Here is a 13,822-nt window from a genome sequence, read left to right on the forward strand (position 1 = left end):
TTTTTTCTACAAAAATGTTATAAATGTATTATTAGAATTTGTGTAAAAATCTGTGTTAAAAGTACTATATTAATGGATGTGTGGAAATTCTGAGACTCTGGGTATATGTTTTACTAGGCTTGATGGCAAGAGAACCTTATGGCCACTCCTTTGCACTAATACATACACCTATAGACAATATAGAGTGTGTAAAGAAAGATATAAAGCTTTGCTCAAGAGTACATCTGAAAAATTAATAACCGTGTCTACGAAATAAACTGTCACTATTTGAATATCCTTGACATGCCATTTCAATAGCAACCTCAGAACTCAGGCAGTCCTGAGTGACGCAAACTCCCAATAAGATGCCATCAAAGACTGCGAGGGGAGTTTGCCAAGCAATACGGTTGTAATTCCTTCTGTTAAATGTCAGGCTCCGTATAAGTGAGCTGCCCACCCAGGCCTATCCCTGGGGAAGTCCATGGTGAATGCGAACTCCCCGCGGCTGTCCTAAGATAGTGACATCCTTCTCCACCAGGGGGTTTGCACAACTCGTTGCGTAGACACCCAATTTGTCAATCCTCACAAAATAATGGCATCAAAAGTTAGTTACATCTTTTTTCGTTATAAAAATGTAATTAAAGTCACTCATCCAAATAAGCTGCCAATAGACAGAGTGATTTCTCTGCTCTGCTAATGCAGGCAGAGCGCTTGCTCTCAGCTGTATAAGGCTGCAGCTCGGGAGAGGCTGCTTATGATTTGATTTCTGATGTGTTAATGTTCAGCCGGTTTAGAACTTTTAAAAATAGTTACACAGCTTTGCCATTTAATTATCACCAACCTCCACATGCGGTACTTATGTCATATCTTAGCCTGCACGAGAGAATAAAACGCATCGGGGGGAAATCTAATTACACCTTATCTCGTGTGCCATTTCTCCTCTATGGTTACAGACTGTGGGATTCAAAACAGGAGATCAAGGCCACTCTAGCATTTCTAGCGCAAAGTGCTGTCAACAAAGATCCAGCACAAAGAAATAAAACGCTCACAGATTTAAAACTTAAAAACACAGACAACTGGTGTTATTCACTAAGAAGACCCTAAGGGAGGGAGTGGTGAGAAGACGGCTCAGTGTTAAAGAGCACTTGCTGCTCTTACATAGGGCCTGAGATTGGTTCTTAGCACCTACGTGGCAAGTCCCTCCATCTGCAGGCACACAGTACACGCGTGGTAAGCATGCATATACATAGACCAACATTAATAAACAGAAAACAATTTTTTTTTCAAAAAGATGATGCTTTTAAAGAGCAAGAATTCACTAAGAAAAAGGATTTTCTGGAGCAGTCCCATCTATAAGAACTTTTAAACGTATTTGAATCTGCTTCCTAAAAATGCGCTGGTACTGCTGGGAACATCTAGAAACTTAGTGAGCAATGCATTAGAATCTGAGAAATACCAAGATCAATAGCATGAAACAAGCCTGAATGGAAGCAATCGGGCAGCTGCTCGATATCACAGGGACAGTTTGAGGGTTAGGGTTCTTACTATTTCAGCTCTTTCTCGTTCACCTGCCGAGACCTTTAGTAATTTGCTTAGGGAGCTTAGGACATTCACCCCTTGGAAAATGAGGCGAATAGGCGTGTCATTTCATTTGAAGAGGGTTGCCATTAGCCAATGAGACTTGCCAGGATCAGTCACACTAAAGAGAGTCACATTGGTGGCTTTTGGTGAATTAGGAAGTATAGCGAATGACCTCTACAGCTGTGAATACCCAAGACTTGGCTCTAGCTGAGTGTTGTCATGTGCTGATTAAGCCACGGGGCTAAACTTGGGGTTCACAAGACACCAGGGAAACCATCCAGACAGCACTGTGAGGGTGTCAACTATGCAATACAATATCTGGTATGAAAAAATTACATATGATTATGTATGATGTCACTGTTCTGAATACAATCTTATACCCTTCAGTTTCTTTTAATGGGCTAAGGCTGGTCTGGTTTTGCTTGTTTTATTTGTTTGCTTGTTGTTTGTTTGTTTATCTTCCATGCCCTCTCCAGTAAGATATTGAATATTTTGTAACCGGAACAATGGTTCATGATTGTCTCATCCACAGTAAAAACTATGCGCTCTTTAATGAACTGTTAAATCATAGGTGGATGTATAAACGGATGACTGGGATGAATACCTAATTAAACAGCACTCGCTGGCAATTTAGTAAAGTATTTTATAAAGCATGAATGAAGAACAATAGGAAAGCAGGTTTTTTCCTAAAAACTAGTATAAGTGAGAGTAAGCTTTTGTAGGAAAAATAAAATATATTGTTGAAAATCGAGCACAGATAAGCCCTCTTATTGTATGTGTTAAATACTGAGAATTGGGGATTTAAAAAGCAATGTGACAAAGTAACCCGTTTCAAACTTTTAAGTTCTCTGGAACGTAAAATATTAAGAATTTAGGGGTAGGGGAGATATTTGTTCTGCGTATTTTTTTTTTTTTGAGGTTTTAACATTGAGTTTAGAATGACTATCCCCATCTCAGGGTCTATCTGAATATAGGAAAAGTACACTAGGTGTATTCCCTAGAGGAGTAAATCATATAAGCAATTCTATTAAAAATCACCACCCCCAGCCCCACCCCTGGGACAATTTACATCATCTCAATCACTCCCCTGTCTCTAAGGATTGTATTGTGCTGAGTTCAGTCCTGGGGTTCACAGAGATAAAACATCACACTCCAAACAGGCTCATTGTTATAGTCGCTTTTACTGTCAGCTCGCCACAAATGAGAATCACCGGAGTAAAGAGCCACACCTGATGAACTGCCCTGGTGGCCTTAATTGATATGGAAAGACTCAGTGGTGACACCTTCAGGTAGCAACTCAGAGTAAAAACCTTTGTGAAGGAGGGCGTCCCCCTAGGAGTCCTTACAAAACACACTCAGACATCAAATCCTCAGCACAAATAAGATTTATTACCTGGAGGGGCAATTGATGTGTGTGTGTGTGTGTGTGTGTGTGTGTGTGTGTGTGTGTGTATGCTGGAGAGCAGAAAGATCAGGCAGAGGAAGACAGCAAGCAGCAAACAGGTGTTTGTTGTAGGAGAAAAAGAGAGAGCCTATGCTAGGGTGAGCTGGTAGATCCTGATTGGATGTGTTAATGGAAGGTAGCTTTAGCAATGTTTATAGCAAGGAGAGGGAAAGGGAGAGACAGGCAAAACCCATGGGTATCATGTTTGGTTTGCCATGCTTGCCATGCTCGGGCCTGCTAGAGAACCTTTCAACCAAGGCAAAAAAGGAAAGAAAGAAAAAGTCCTTTTGCGCCTTAGACTGCCCTCTTGCTCCCAGGTTCATTCATCCTGCCGCTGCCTTTTCCTTCGCTGAGAGCAGAGCCGGCATTTTCAGATTCCATCACAGGCTGAGGAACAGAGGCTCTGCAGGAACCTTCGACAGTTGTGGTGCGAGATTGGGACTGCTGAGACAGCCAGGTCTTTGCAGCAAGCAAATACCAGGTCAGCCTTTGACTGTAGAGACACCGAGGCTTAGGATCCCAGTCACAACTAACCCTCCATCTCTCTGGTGCAAGACAATCATTGTCACTGTTTTTGTAAGTTTATGTACATTGGTGTTTTGCCTGAATGTATGGCTGTATGAGGGTGTCAGGTACACCGAACTGGAGTTACAGACAGTCGTGAGCTACCATGTGGGTGCTGAACTCAGGTCCTCCGGAAGAACAGTCAGTTTTCTTAAACTCTAAGACCTCTCCAGCCCTCATGGCCACTATTTTAAAATGAGATGATATAAATATATATAAAATCTTCACCCACACAATCCCGTATCACACCCATACCCCTCCCCACACATACATGCCTCCAAGCACAGAAGGTAGAAGGCTGGGACTTAGAAACCTTCCTGGACATTCATCCACCCCAGATCCTACGTGTGGACCTCTCAATCCACAATAAGATCTATCTATCAAAGGAGAAGTCCAAGAAAGAGACTGATTAGTTCCTCTTTCCTTCTCAGTCCCTTGAAATAGCAGGGTTTGCTTAACAACATGGGGAGCACCCACATTAAATACTCCGCGGCTCTCATGTACCAAAAGTAAATGATTTTTACCAAAAGTAAATGTAAATGACAATTAAATTGTCAATTACAATTTGACACCTTACATGGTGACTATTAAGGATAAAAAATATAATAATATTTCTTTAACGAGGGATCTTGTGCGGGCCATCTATAAGGTTAGTTAGAGCTGCAGCACCCAGGGAGAGCACTCTCCCTCCTGTGGGATGTTCTGAATGCAGCTGATTAATGTTGTGTGTGCGCTGTTCAGATGCTGCGTTTAAAAGCATTGTTTACCATCACCTTGTAATCAGCATGCTTCCACAGCCCCCTATTACCCTTGATAACAGTGCCTCTGCAATTTGGACCTAAAAGAAATAGGTCTGGGATGGGCCTTCTGATGCTCGGTGCTGCCCCGCAGCCCTGTTATCTCCATTCGTAATTTGTTTTCAAGAACAGTGATTTACATTTCAGTTAGATTACACCTTTTAATGCCTCGCTGAGGTAAAGTGGCTGCCGAGCAATCCCATGGCTCTGTCACGTTTTCAAAGAATGCATCTGAGCCTCCATGAAGAGGACTGACTCCAGCTAAAAATTAAAACCCAAAGCGGGGACGCTCCTTTTCATGATGCCTTAGTAACCCCTCGTGGGTGACAGGCAGGAGCTGGGAAGTGATGTCCACCTGGGCTGCCTTTTGAAGGGATGTGAAACACTCCTCTGCCACTGGGAGGATAAGTGAAAATGACAGGGCCTGCAAACATCACAGAGGAAAGTCAAGGAGAGCTAAAACTCTCGGAGCCAGACCATGCTAGACCATCTGAGAGGTGTGGCTGCCACTGGTGAATATGCACCAGGAAGTTTGAAGAGTAAAAGTAATATGAAAACTGGCAATGTTTTATTATACATGCTTTTTATTCTTTTTTAAAAAAATAGTTTTATTGAGCTATATATTTTTCTCCACTCCCCTCCCTTCCTCCCCCTTCCCCTTCTGCCCTCTCCCATGATCCCCATGCCACCAGTTTACTAAGGAAATCTTGTCTTTTTCTACTTCCCATGTAGATTAGATCCATGTATGTCTTCCTTAGGGTTCTTTTTGTTGTCTAGGTTCTCTGAGGTTGTGAATTGTAGGCTGATTTTTCTTTGCTTTATGTCCAAAAACCACTTATGAGTTAGTACATATGACATTTGTCTTTCTGGGTCTGGGTTACCTCACTCAGTATGATACCTGCAAATTTTAAGATGTCATTATTTTTTCCCACTTTGTAGTACTCCATTTGTAAATGTACCACATCTTCTTTATCCATTCTTCAGTCAAGGGGCATTTAAATTGTTTCCAGGTTCTGGCTATGACAAATAATGCTGCTATGAACATAATTAAACACAAATTCTTGTGGTATGATTGAGCATCCTTGGGGTATATACCCAAAGGATATATATTGCTGGGTCTTGAGATAGGTTCTGAAAAATTGGCATATTGATTTCCAAAGCAGCTGTAGAAGTTTGTATTCCCACCAGCAATGAAAGAATGTTATCTTGACCCCACAACCGCTCCAGCATAAATTGTCATCAATGTTTTTGATCTTGGCCATTCTTACAGGTGTAAGATGAAATCTCAAAGTTGTTTTGATTTGTATTTCTCTGGTGGCTAAGGATGTTGAGCATTTCCTTAAGTGTCTTTCAGCCATTTTGGATTCATATGTTGAGAGTTCTCTGTTTATGTCTGTACTCCATTTTTTATTGGACTATTTGTTCTTTTGACGACCAATTTCGTGAATTTGTATATTTTGGAGATCAGCCCTCTGATGTGGGGTTGGTGAACATTTTTTCCCATTCTCCAGGCTGTCATTTTGTCCTGTTGACCATGTCCTTTGCTTTACAGAAGCTTCTCAGTTTCAGGAGGTTCCCATTTATTAATTTTTTGCTCTCAGTGTCTGTGCTACTGGGGTTATATTTAGGAAGTAGTCTCCTGTGCCAATGCATTCAAGTGTACTTCCCACTTTCTCTTCTATGAGGTTCGGTGTGGTTGGTTTTATGATACATTTGGTCTTGATTTTTGTGAATGGGGATAGATATGATCTATCTGCATTCTTCTGCATGTTGCTATTTAGTTATGCCAGCACCATTTGCTGAATATGCTTTCTTTTTTCCATTTTATAATTTTTGCTTCTTTGTCAAAAATCATGTGTTGCATTTTATTCCTATAGACATCTTTTAAATTAATTTTTCAGGATTATTTATTTTATGTGTATGAGTCTTCCCTGCATGTGTGTGTGTCATATGTATGCAATCCCTGTGGAGACAAGAAAAGGGCACTGAATCCCATTCAATTGGAGTTATACACAGTTGGAAACTGCCATGTGGGTATTGGGAACTAAACCTGGGTTCTCTGTAAGAAAAGCAAGTGTTCATAACTTCTGAACCACCTCCCCCCAATCTCTAACTGAAGACTGTCTTACTGCAAATTCGTAAAATGATCATTCTTGACATAAACTGATTAAAATATTGGTTCAATTATGTCTATGTCCAAGAGCTTTATTGAAGAAAGAATTTAAGAATTTAAGCTGCAGTATCCGACAGGAAAAAAAATTACCAAGTAAAAAAATAGGGCAGTGCATGGCATCTCTTAATGTATGTAATAATATATGAGAAGCAAAAATAATTGAAAGTTACAATGTATCATTAAGTGGGAATAAGATATAAATATTTGAAATTTCAGAGGTTTAGTGATAGATGATCACACTCACACACACTTACATACACACACACACACACACACACACACACACACACACACACATATAGCCTAGACCTTTCTCTTGCCTCTTACACTCTTTCTGCCTCCAATTTCACAGAGCCCTGAAAGGAGGGATCTGATGGACACATCCCAATTAGGGCTGAATGTTCTGAGGCCTCTCACTCTCTGAGGAATATCTGATGGTTGGTCTCTGTATTTGTCTCATCTACTGCAGGAGGAAGCTTCTCTGGGTTTGACTGAGCAAGACACAGATCTATGAGTATAACAGAATGTCATTTATATTGCTGTGAGTTTTTTGCTTGTTAGTTTGTTTACTTCTTTATTTTTTGAATGGTAGTATTCGATTTTAACCTAGGCTCCTAGGCTATCTTGTCTCGGGTTCTTGGACACTCAACATTGGGTATGAGTTTAATCTCTTAAGTCAAATCAGATACTGGTTGGTTGCTCCCACAGCTTTGTGCCACTATTATCCTAGCATATTTTGCATGCGGGACAGCATTGTAAAGCAAAGGGTTTGTGCCCGCATTGGTGTTTCTCTCTTGGTGGTGTGCAAAGTAACTTCTCCTACTAAAGACACAGAAACTTTCTCTTGTGCCCTAGTGTTTTGGCTGCTTAGAAAGAGATACACTTACATGTATAGCAGAGAGGCCTGGTATGACCAGAAGTAGACAGTCAGAACGTTAAGAAGGACAGAAGCCTTGAGATGGTCACAGAGGGCACTCAGGATCCTATCACCATCTGAGTCTTTACTCAGACTATATATTATATGTATATGTACATATATATATATATATATATATATATTATACATATATATGAAACCTCCAGGAAAATACAAATTGATTCCAGAGAGATAAAAGGTTTTTTTTTATTTTTAAATAAATCCTTTCAGTTTAATCATCATACTTATGTTAATGTTCCTAAACATAAAAATATATTAAAAATCTAAAGCACATATACAAAATAAAACAACTTCAGCAGAAGAGCAAAGAAATACATTTTATCTGAGGACGAGGTTTAAAGAGGAAAGATATTGTTTCTCAGCACAGTAAAAGGAAAAACATGTAAAAAACCATCCCATGCCTACATGCTAGGCCAATTCGCTTCAAGGACTTGGTTAATGTTTCCCAACATACGTAAGAAAATTGTATAATTCCTCATATTAACCAATAGAGGGGGGAATCATTTGACTAATGCTACAAGCTAATAAATCCCAGAGCCAGTCTTCTAAACCAGATTTTGCTGATTCTAGAACTCTCCCAGATTCCATTCCAGCATAGCTGCTCTCCCAGGGAAGTGAAAGGGACATGGCTGGGGCGGCATTAGCCAGAAGTATGCCTTATATTCAGCACATGTCATAGCAAGAAATGGTGTAGCACGGAGAAGGCAGTTCTCAGGGCTTTAGAAGTCTCCCTCTCTACCCCCAAGTCAATCAACTCCACATATGCTCAGCATTACCCAAGTCCTTAAGAGAAAAAAAAATAATTGAAAGGAAAAATAACAGTCATTTCTGTCTTTAAGAGCTGGCAAATATTTGAAAAATGAGAGACGAAGCAACTGATTTATATAATCTAGTTTAACTAGTAATTTGTATTGTGGTAAAGGTTTCTAGAAAGGAAAACAAAATCAGTGGAATTGAGGAACACTGAGAAAGTTTTCAGTGAATGTGAAAGCTCCGGAAATAATCAACTCGGGCGGCGCAACCTCCCATGGTGCTTTGCTCTAAGCCTGAGCACTTGTCTGAGTACCAGATGGAATTAAGCGAGCTGCTGGAGGGAACTGTGAGATGCTCCCTACCCTCACATGCCTCGCGTGAACCTGTGACTCTCTAGAACTTGTCTCGATGTGGTATGCACACATCACGGAATTCAGTGTGAGCTCAGAGCAGAAGAGTATTGCCAATCCTGTCTCTCTGAAGAACGGGATCCTTAGATTGGCTATTAATCCACAGTCTGTTAGTAGTTTCACGTCTATGGTGGTTTCACTGTTTCTACAAAAGCACTGACTTGCTGATCTCTGCGTAAGCTGAACCCAGACGTGGGTCCTCCGGGGGTCTCTAAAGACTGATGTCGTGGCTGCTGGCAGGAATCCCGGGGCATGGTTAACCTTCATGCTTTTCCAGTTTTGCTGTCTCAACCAGCAGGAAGGCCTTTGAGGATGAGAATTCTATTTTGAATTTTTTCAAATGTAAATTTTTGTATAAATAGCCAAACCCTTGAACATTGCATTTTATTAAACTTGTATTCAATTTATCCTGCCTTCTATCCTAACAGTGGTTAATTTTAAATGAAATGAATGTATTTCAAAAATAAATAGATTGTTCTTTCTCTGCCCCATGGGCCTCACAAACTTACCCTGCCCATCTTTGGACAGATGAATGATTTGAGCCTTTTTGCTCCAGGTAGATCTGACATTGTATTGTTTGACAGTAAACTCTCTTTCCCAAACAGTGCTGAAGCCTGCGTCTTCTCTTCCCATTCTCTAGGGAGAACCACCTAGAATGTGGTTCCAACACGTACCCCTTGTTATGTTGTTTTATCACTGAGCAAAGACCTGTTATCCAACAAGGCAGACCTTGCGAGCTGCATCCTTTCTCACTAGAAATCCAGGGCCCACAAGATGGGATGCAACATGCCAAGTGCCTTGTTGAAGATGCAGTCCACGTGGCCAGCTAGTCTCCTCTAGCCCTTTCATCTGCAAAAATGGATTTGTACAATAGAGCTGAAGCCAATCACAGCTCAAACTGTATACAGAGCTTAAGAACAATCGCTGATGCCACGTTGAACAGATAGGTGGTAAAGGAAAGATTATCACAGCAATGATAATAATGATAATGATAGTGGTAATAACAGGGCTGAACAAATCATTTGAAGGTGTTTAAGTTGACTTCATGTGTATCTTCTATTTTTCAAGATAACTGCTTTCTGTGTGGTTGAATTTCTGAAATTATGCCAATCGAAACGTGAAATAATCAGTATTTTCCTTCCCCATTCTTATTTGAATAAACCTTATTACACATCGCTTTTGCCCGTGACGAGGACATCACAGCTCAGTCGATAGTGTTCACATGCCTTAGATTAAAGTGCGGCGGTGCAGTTTCTGTTCCTTCTTGTCTTTCTCTCCTGAATTTCAACTCAGCCCCGATTTTCGTTTGGCTGGCATTTGCTCCTTTGACTTTCCCCCATATTCCAGAGATGGTGTATGCTCCAAACACATAACATTATCAACTTTAAGGGCTGCAATTGATTGAATATTTTGACAAATATACCTCCCTAATTCCTGAAGCCATATGGACGTGCAGGATGCCATATGGAATAAAGTACTCTGCTTCACAAAATGATCCAAAAGCATTTTTTTTATTAGCGGTTATTTCCTTGAACTGAAAACTGATTGAATTTTGAATATTCCATCACTGAGGATAGTAATCCTGCTAGTTGTATGTTCCCAGCAGTATCCTGAGAGATAGGAGCACATTGTTTAGCTGAAGCAACTGAGAAGGGTTATCACATTTTTTAAGTGTTAGGGGAAAGACTATATCTACATTTGTGAGTCCATTAAAATGACCTATTAAGCAAACAGCAGAAAACCACCTATTAGCAACCTTAGAGGAGTAGCAAGAACAGTATGTCCTGCATACTAAGAAATCCAAGTCACGGCAGTGACATGTTGTGAAGTCAGACACCCCGTGATGTCACTGAGAATCAACATTCTTCCTGGCTATGACACCAGCATCTCACCCCAGTTCTCTCACGAGCAGTCTTCAAGTCTGCAAAATGATGACAAGGATCGGGACATGACATACAGGTGACAGTGTCTAGTGGAGGCTACCAGTCATACCCTCCTGAGCCTGATCTACAGCCTGCTTCAAATATGGTTCCAAAGATACCCTTCACATCTCGCTCTTCGTATCTTATGTTCAGTTCAAAATTAAGCTTGGAGTAGAGAGGTGAGAGTCTATTGGGGGCAGGTTTCTGTTCAGCCCAATCAAAGAACAAAGACAGAAACTTCCGAATCACTCTTGTAAACCTTTATGGAAAGTCCCTCACGGGCTTGACACAAGCTAGCATTTCTTTTGGTTTAGAAAATTGACATACCCAGATTAGCTTCAAAAAAAATCTGCCCAGCACATTCTTTTACTTGCAGGAAAATGTACTCCCATGGGCTATACTAAGATTTGTCATTAAAATACAATCAGAACTAGCTGTAGGTATCTTTAAGTTGACCCCCTTCCAACACGAGTTTTATTTTTTGTTCCTTTTTCGATTTTTTAAATTTTGTCCCTATGGGTGTTTTGCCTGCTTGTATGTTTTCATACCACGTGAGTTCCATGCCCAAGGAGGCCAGAAGAGGATGTGGGGTCTTCTGGAACAGGAATTACAGATGGTTGAAAGCTGCTGGGTAGGTGAGGAGGAACAACAGGCGCTCCTAACTGCTGAGCTACCGCTCCAGCACACATGGCCTGCTCCTAAAGGAAGCGTCTTGCTGAAAAGAAAAACTATGTATAATTGATTTATTTTTTTAATGACTATAGGACACTAGCGATTCTCTCATTCTAACCAACTATTCTATTTGTAGTATAGGAGGTTGTTGGAGCATCCTACATGAACTGTTAAGGAGAATGGAGACACCCCTAAACATGAGGAATGGGGGCGTTTGGGGTAGAACATTAGGACATGAATCTTATGGGTAACCATGACAACACCCAGTCAACATGGTGTCCCGATGAGAGGCAACAGAAGGCCTAGGATTTGGAATACCCCTCATCTATGGGATTCATTCATAATAGCATGACCCACAGCATCCTCCTTTGCAGATGTGTGGTAGACAGGCCTAAGGATTATCTTTAGAGTGCCCCCTTTTCAACTATTAGCAAACTGTTTATTTGTTTTACATGAGAAATTCGGATTTCTTATTCTTGGCTACAGAATGATCTCTGAGAACAAGTTTAAGTTTTAAAGACAAATTTAAAACAAAAAAAAAATGGAAAGCATTTGAGTTTATCTTTCCACATCTAAAACCCCAGTAAATCCCAATTCCTGAAGTCTAAAGCCATGTTTTATAATAACGTGTGTACATGAGAAAAAGACACTGTAGTGATTTCAACTTACTTTTGTCGGCTTTCAATTTCTCGTTCACAATGCATTTTGATTCATCATACCCTACTATTTAAATTATTTTATCCCCTCAACACTCTTTCCATCAGAAACCCATAAATGAACATAATTAAGAAACATATTTCTAAGCACTGGCTTCTGAAATATTCATTATTAACCTGCTGGCTGCTCCTGTCCCTTTTCTGTATTTATATAATTAATTAAGCTTCTTTCTTCTAATACATACATTTCAAATAATTTATTAACATTCAGGTTTTGACTTGTCTATCCCTTCTTTCTGCATTTAAAGGAAATGGTTTTCTTAATCAGAATCTCTCTCACCTTTTAATTTTCTTGTAGAGTCGAGACACTTGATAACAGTGAAAGTCGGAATATTTTCCCAGCTCATGAGAATAGGAAGTGACGGTACATCTAGAAATAACTTGAGGCGGGGAGTACTACTATACAATTGTCTAATGATACAAATGCAGATGACATATAATTTTCGTAGGTCACAGGCGTGTATGCAGACAGGTTCTTATCAGAACCAAACAGTCAGAAATTGCTGCTTATGAAGAATCTTTGAGTTCTAACTTGGGCCCAGGATGTTCTCCCACTGGCTTTTCATAGATGATGCAACAGAAATAAGTCTTGAACAATTCTAAGTTCTATTATTCTACACCGGGAATTTTTAATTTAAAGCTCATTTTGAAGTCTGGTCTGTCAGAAAGTGAAGCAGCCTTGCTTGATGGATGACAATCATTTAGGATTAAGACACTCAGTATGTACCTGAGATTACCAGCCTTGGAAATCACCCATGAAGAGCAATAGGGGGCCATGGGGGTGTTGCAACTTCTTTTGGTGATGAAGCTGCTTCTAAAGCCATCACCAAGCTGACATCGTGATTTCACAATGAAGAGGGGAATGGAGAGCTGAGCACCACTTTATAAAGTGTCTTCAGACCCCAAGTTTAAACAGGAACGTTGCTACCAAGATGTCATTTTATGCTTATTTATTCAGAAATTAAAGCTCCTACCTGGACAGCTAAGACAAATTAAAGTTGAAAGAAACCCTGATGTTGGTCAAACTGCTACTGACCCCCTAAGGAGCGATTTCCATTTCCATGTACAAGTCTTTTAAGAAGGTGTGCTGGTTCCTGGAGACTGTGCTGTTGAAATCACACTGGAGCGGATCCTTGGAGCCAGCAAGAGGAAGACTGTTAGAAGCTAGGCACATTCCTTTAAGATCTTGGAGAAATATAACCTGCCTGGTCAAAAAACTTGTCAATACTTTCATTTTAAAACTTTCCAATATTTTATATTATACATATTGTGCCTCAAACAAACAAACAGACAAACGTAAATATTGTATATGGCTGAGATGCTGTTCCCTGGTGCATGAGGCCCTGGGTTCCACTTTAAAGTGTAAGAGGTGCTTACACTTAAAAGAAATGATATACTTCCAAAAGTGTTTGCTTGGGGCTTTCATTCTTGTCTCTAATTCCAGCCAAATGCTCCAGCTGGGATAGGCAAATGAATAAAAATTAGATAATAGCAGATATTGAAAAGCACAAAAAAAAGCAAAGCAGATTGATGTGGCAAGGAGCGCAGCACTTGCGTGTTTTGAGCTGTCTTTTGTACTTTTTCTTTCTCTTTTTTTCCATAAAAACTAAGCTCCAGCCCTGTGGCTGGCCTTTGGAAGAGGTGACTCGGTGATGATGGCACTGGAGCAAAATCTAATGGAGCAGCAAGCAGTCAAACCTTATAACACCCAATAACAGCAAGAACCAAGGCTTTTCACCAAATAAGGGGAGAACAGAGTCCCCAAGTCTGAAAGGGAAGGGAGAAACCCAGTGAATGCTAAAAATCCACGTGGAGTGAAGCTGTACTTGAGACAAGTGCTCCGTGACGAAGACAGAAAGCCAGATTCAAAAGTG

The sequence above is a fragment of the Microtus oregoni genome, unplaced genomic scaffold, assembly GCF_018167655.1.
Source record: "Microtus oregoni isolate MIOR12 unplaced genomic scaffold, Mior012 000007F_ref0000211, whole genome shotgun sequence".
Classification (NCBI taxonomy): domain Eukaryota; kingdom Metazoa; phylum Chordata; class Mammalia; order Rodentia; family Cricetidae; genus Microtus; species Microtus oregoni.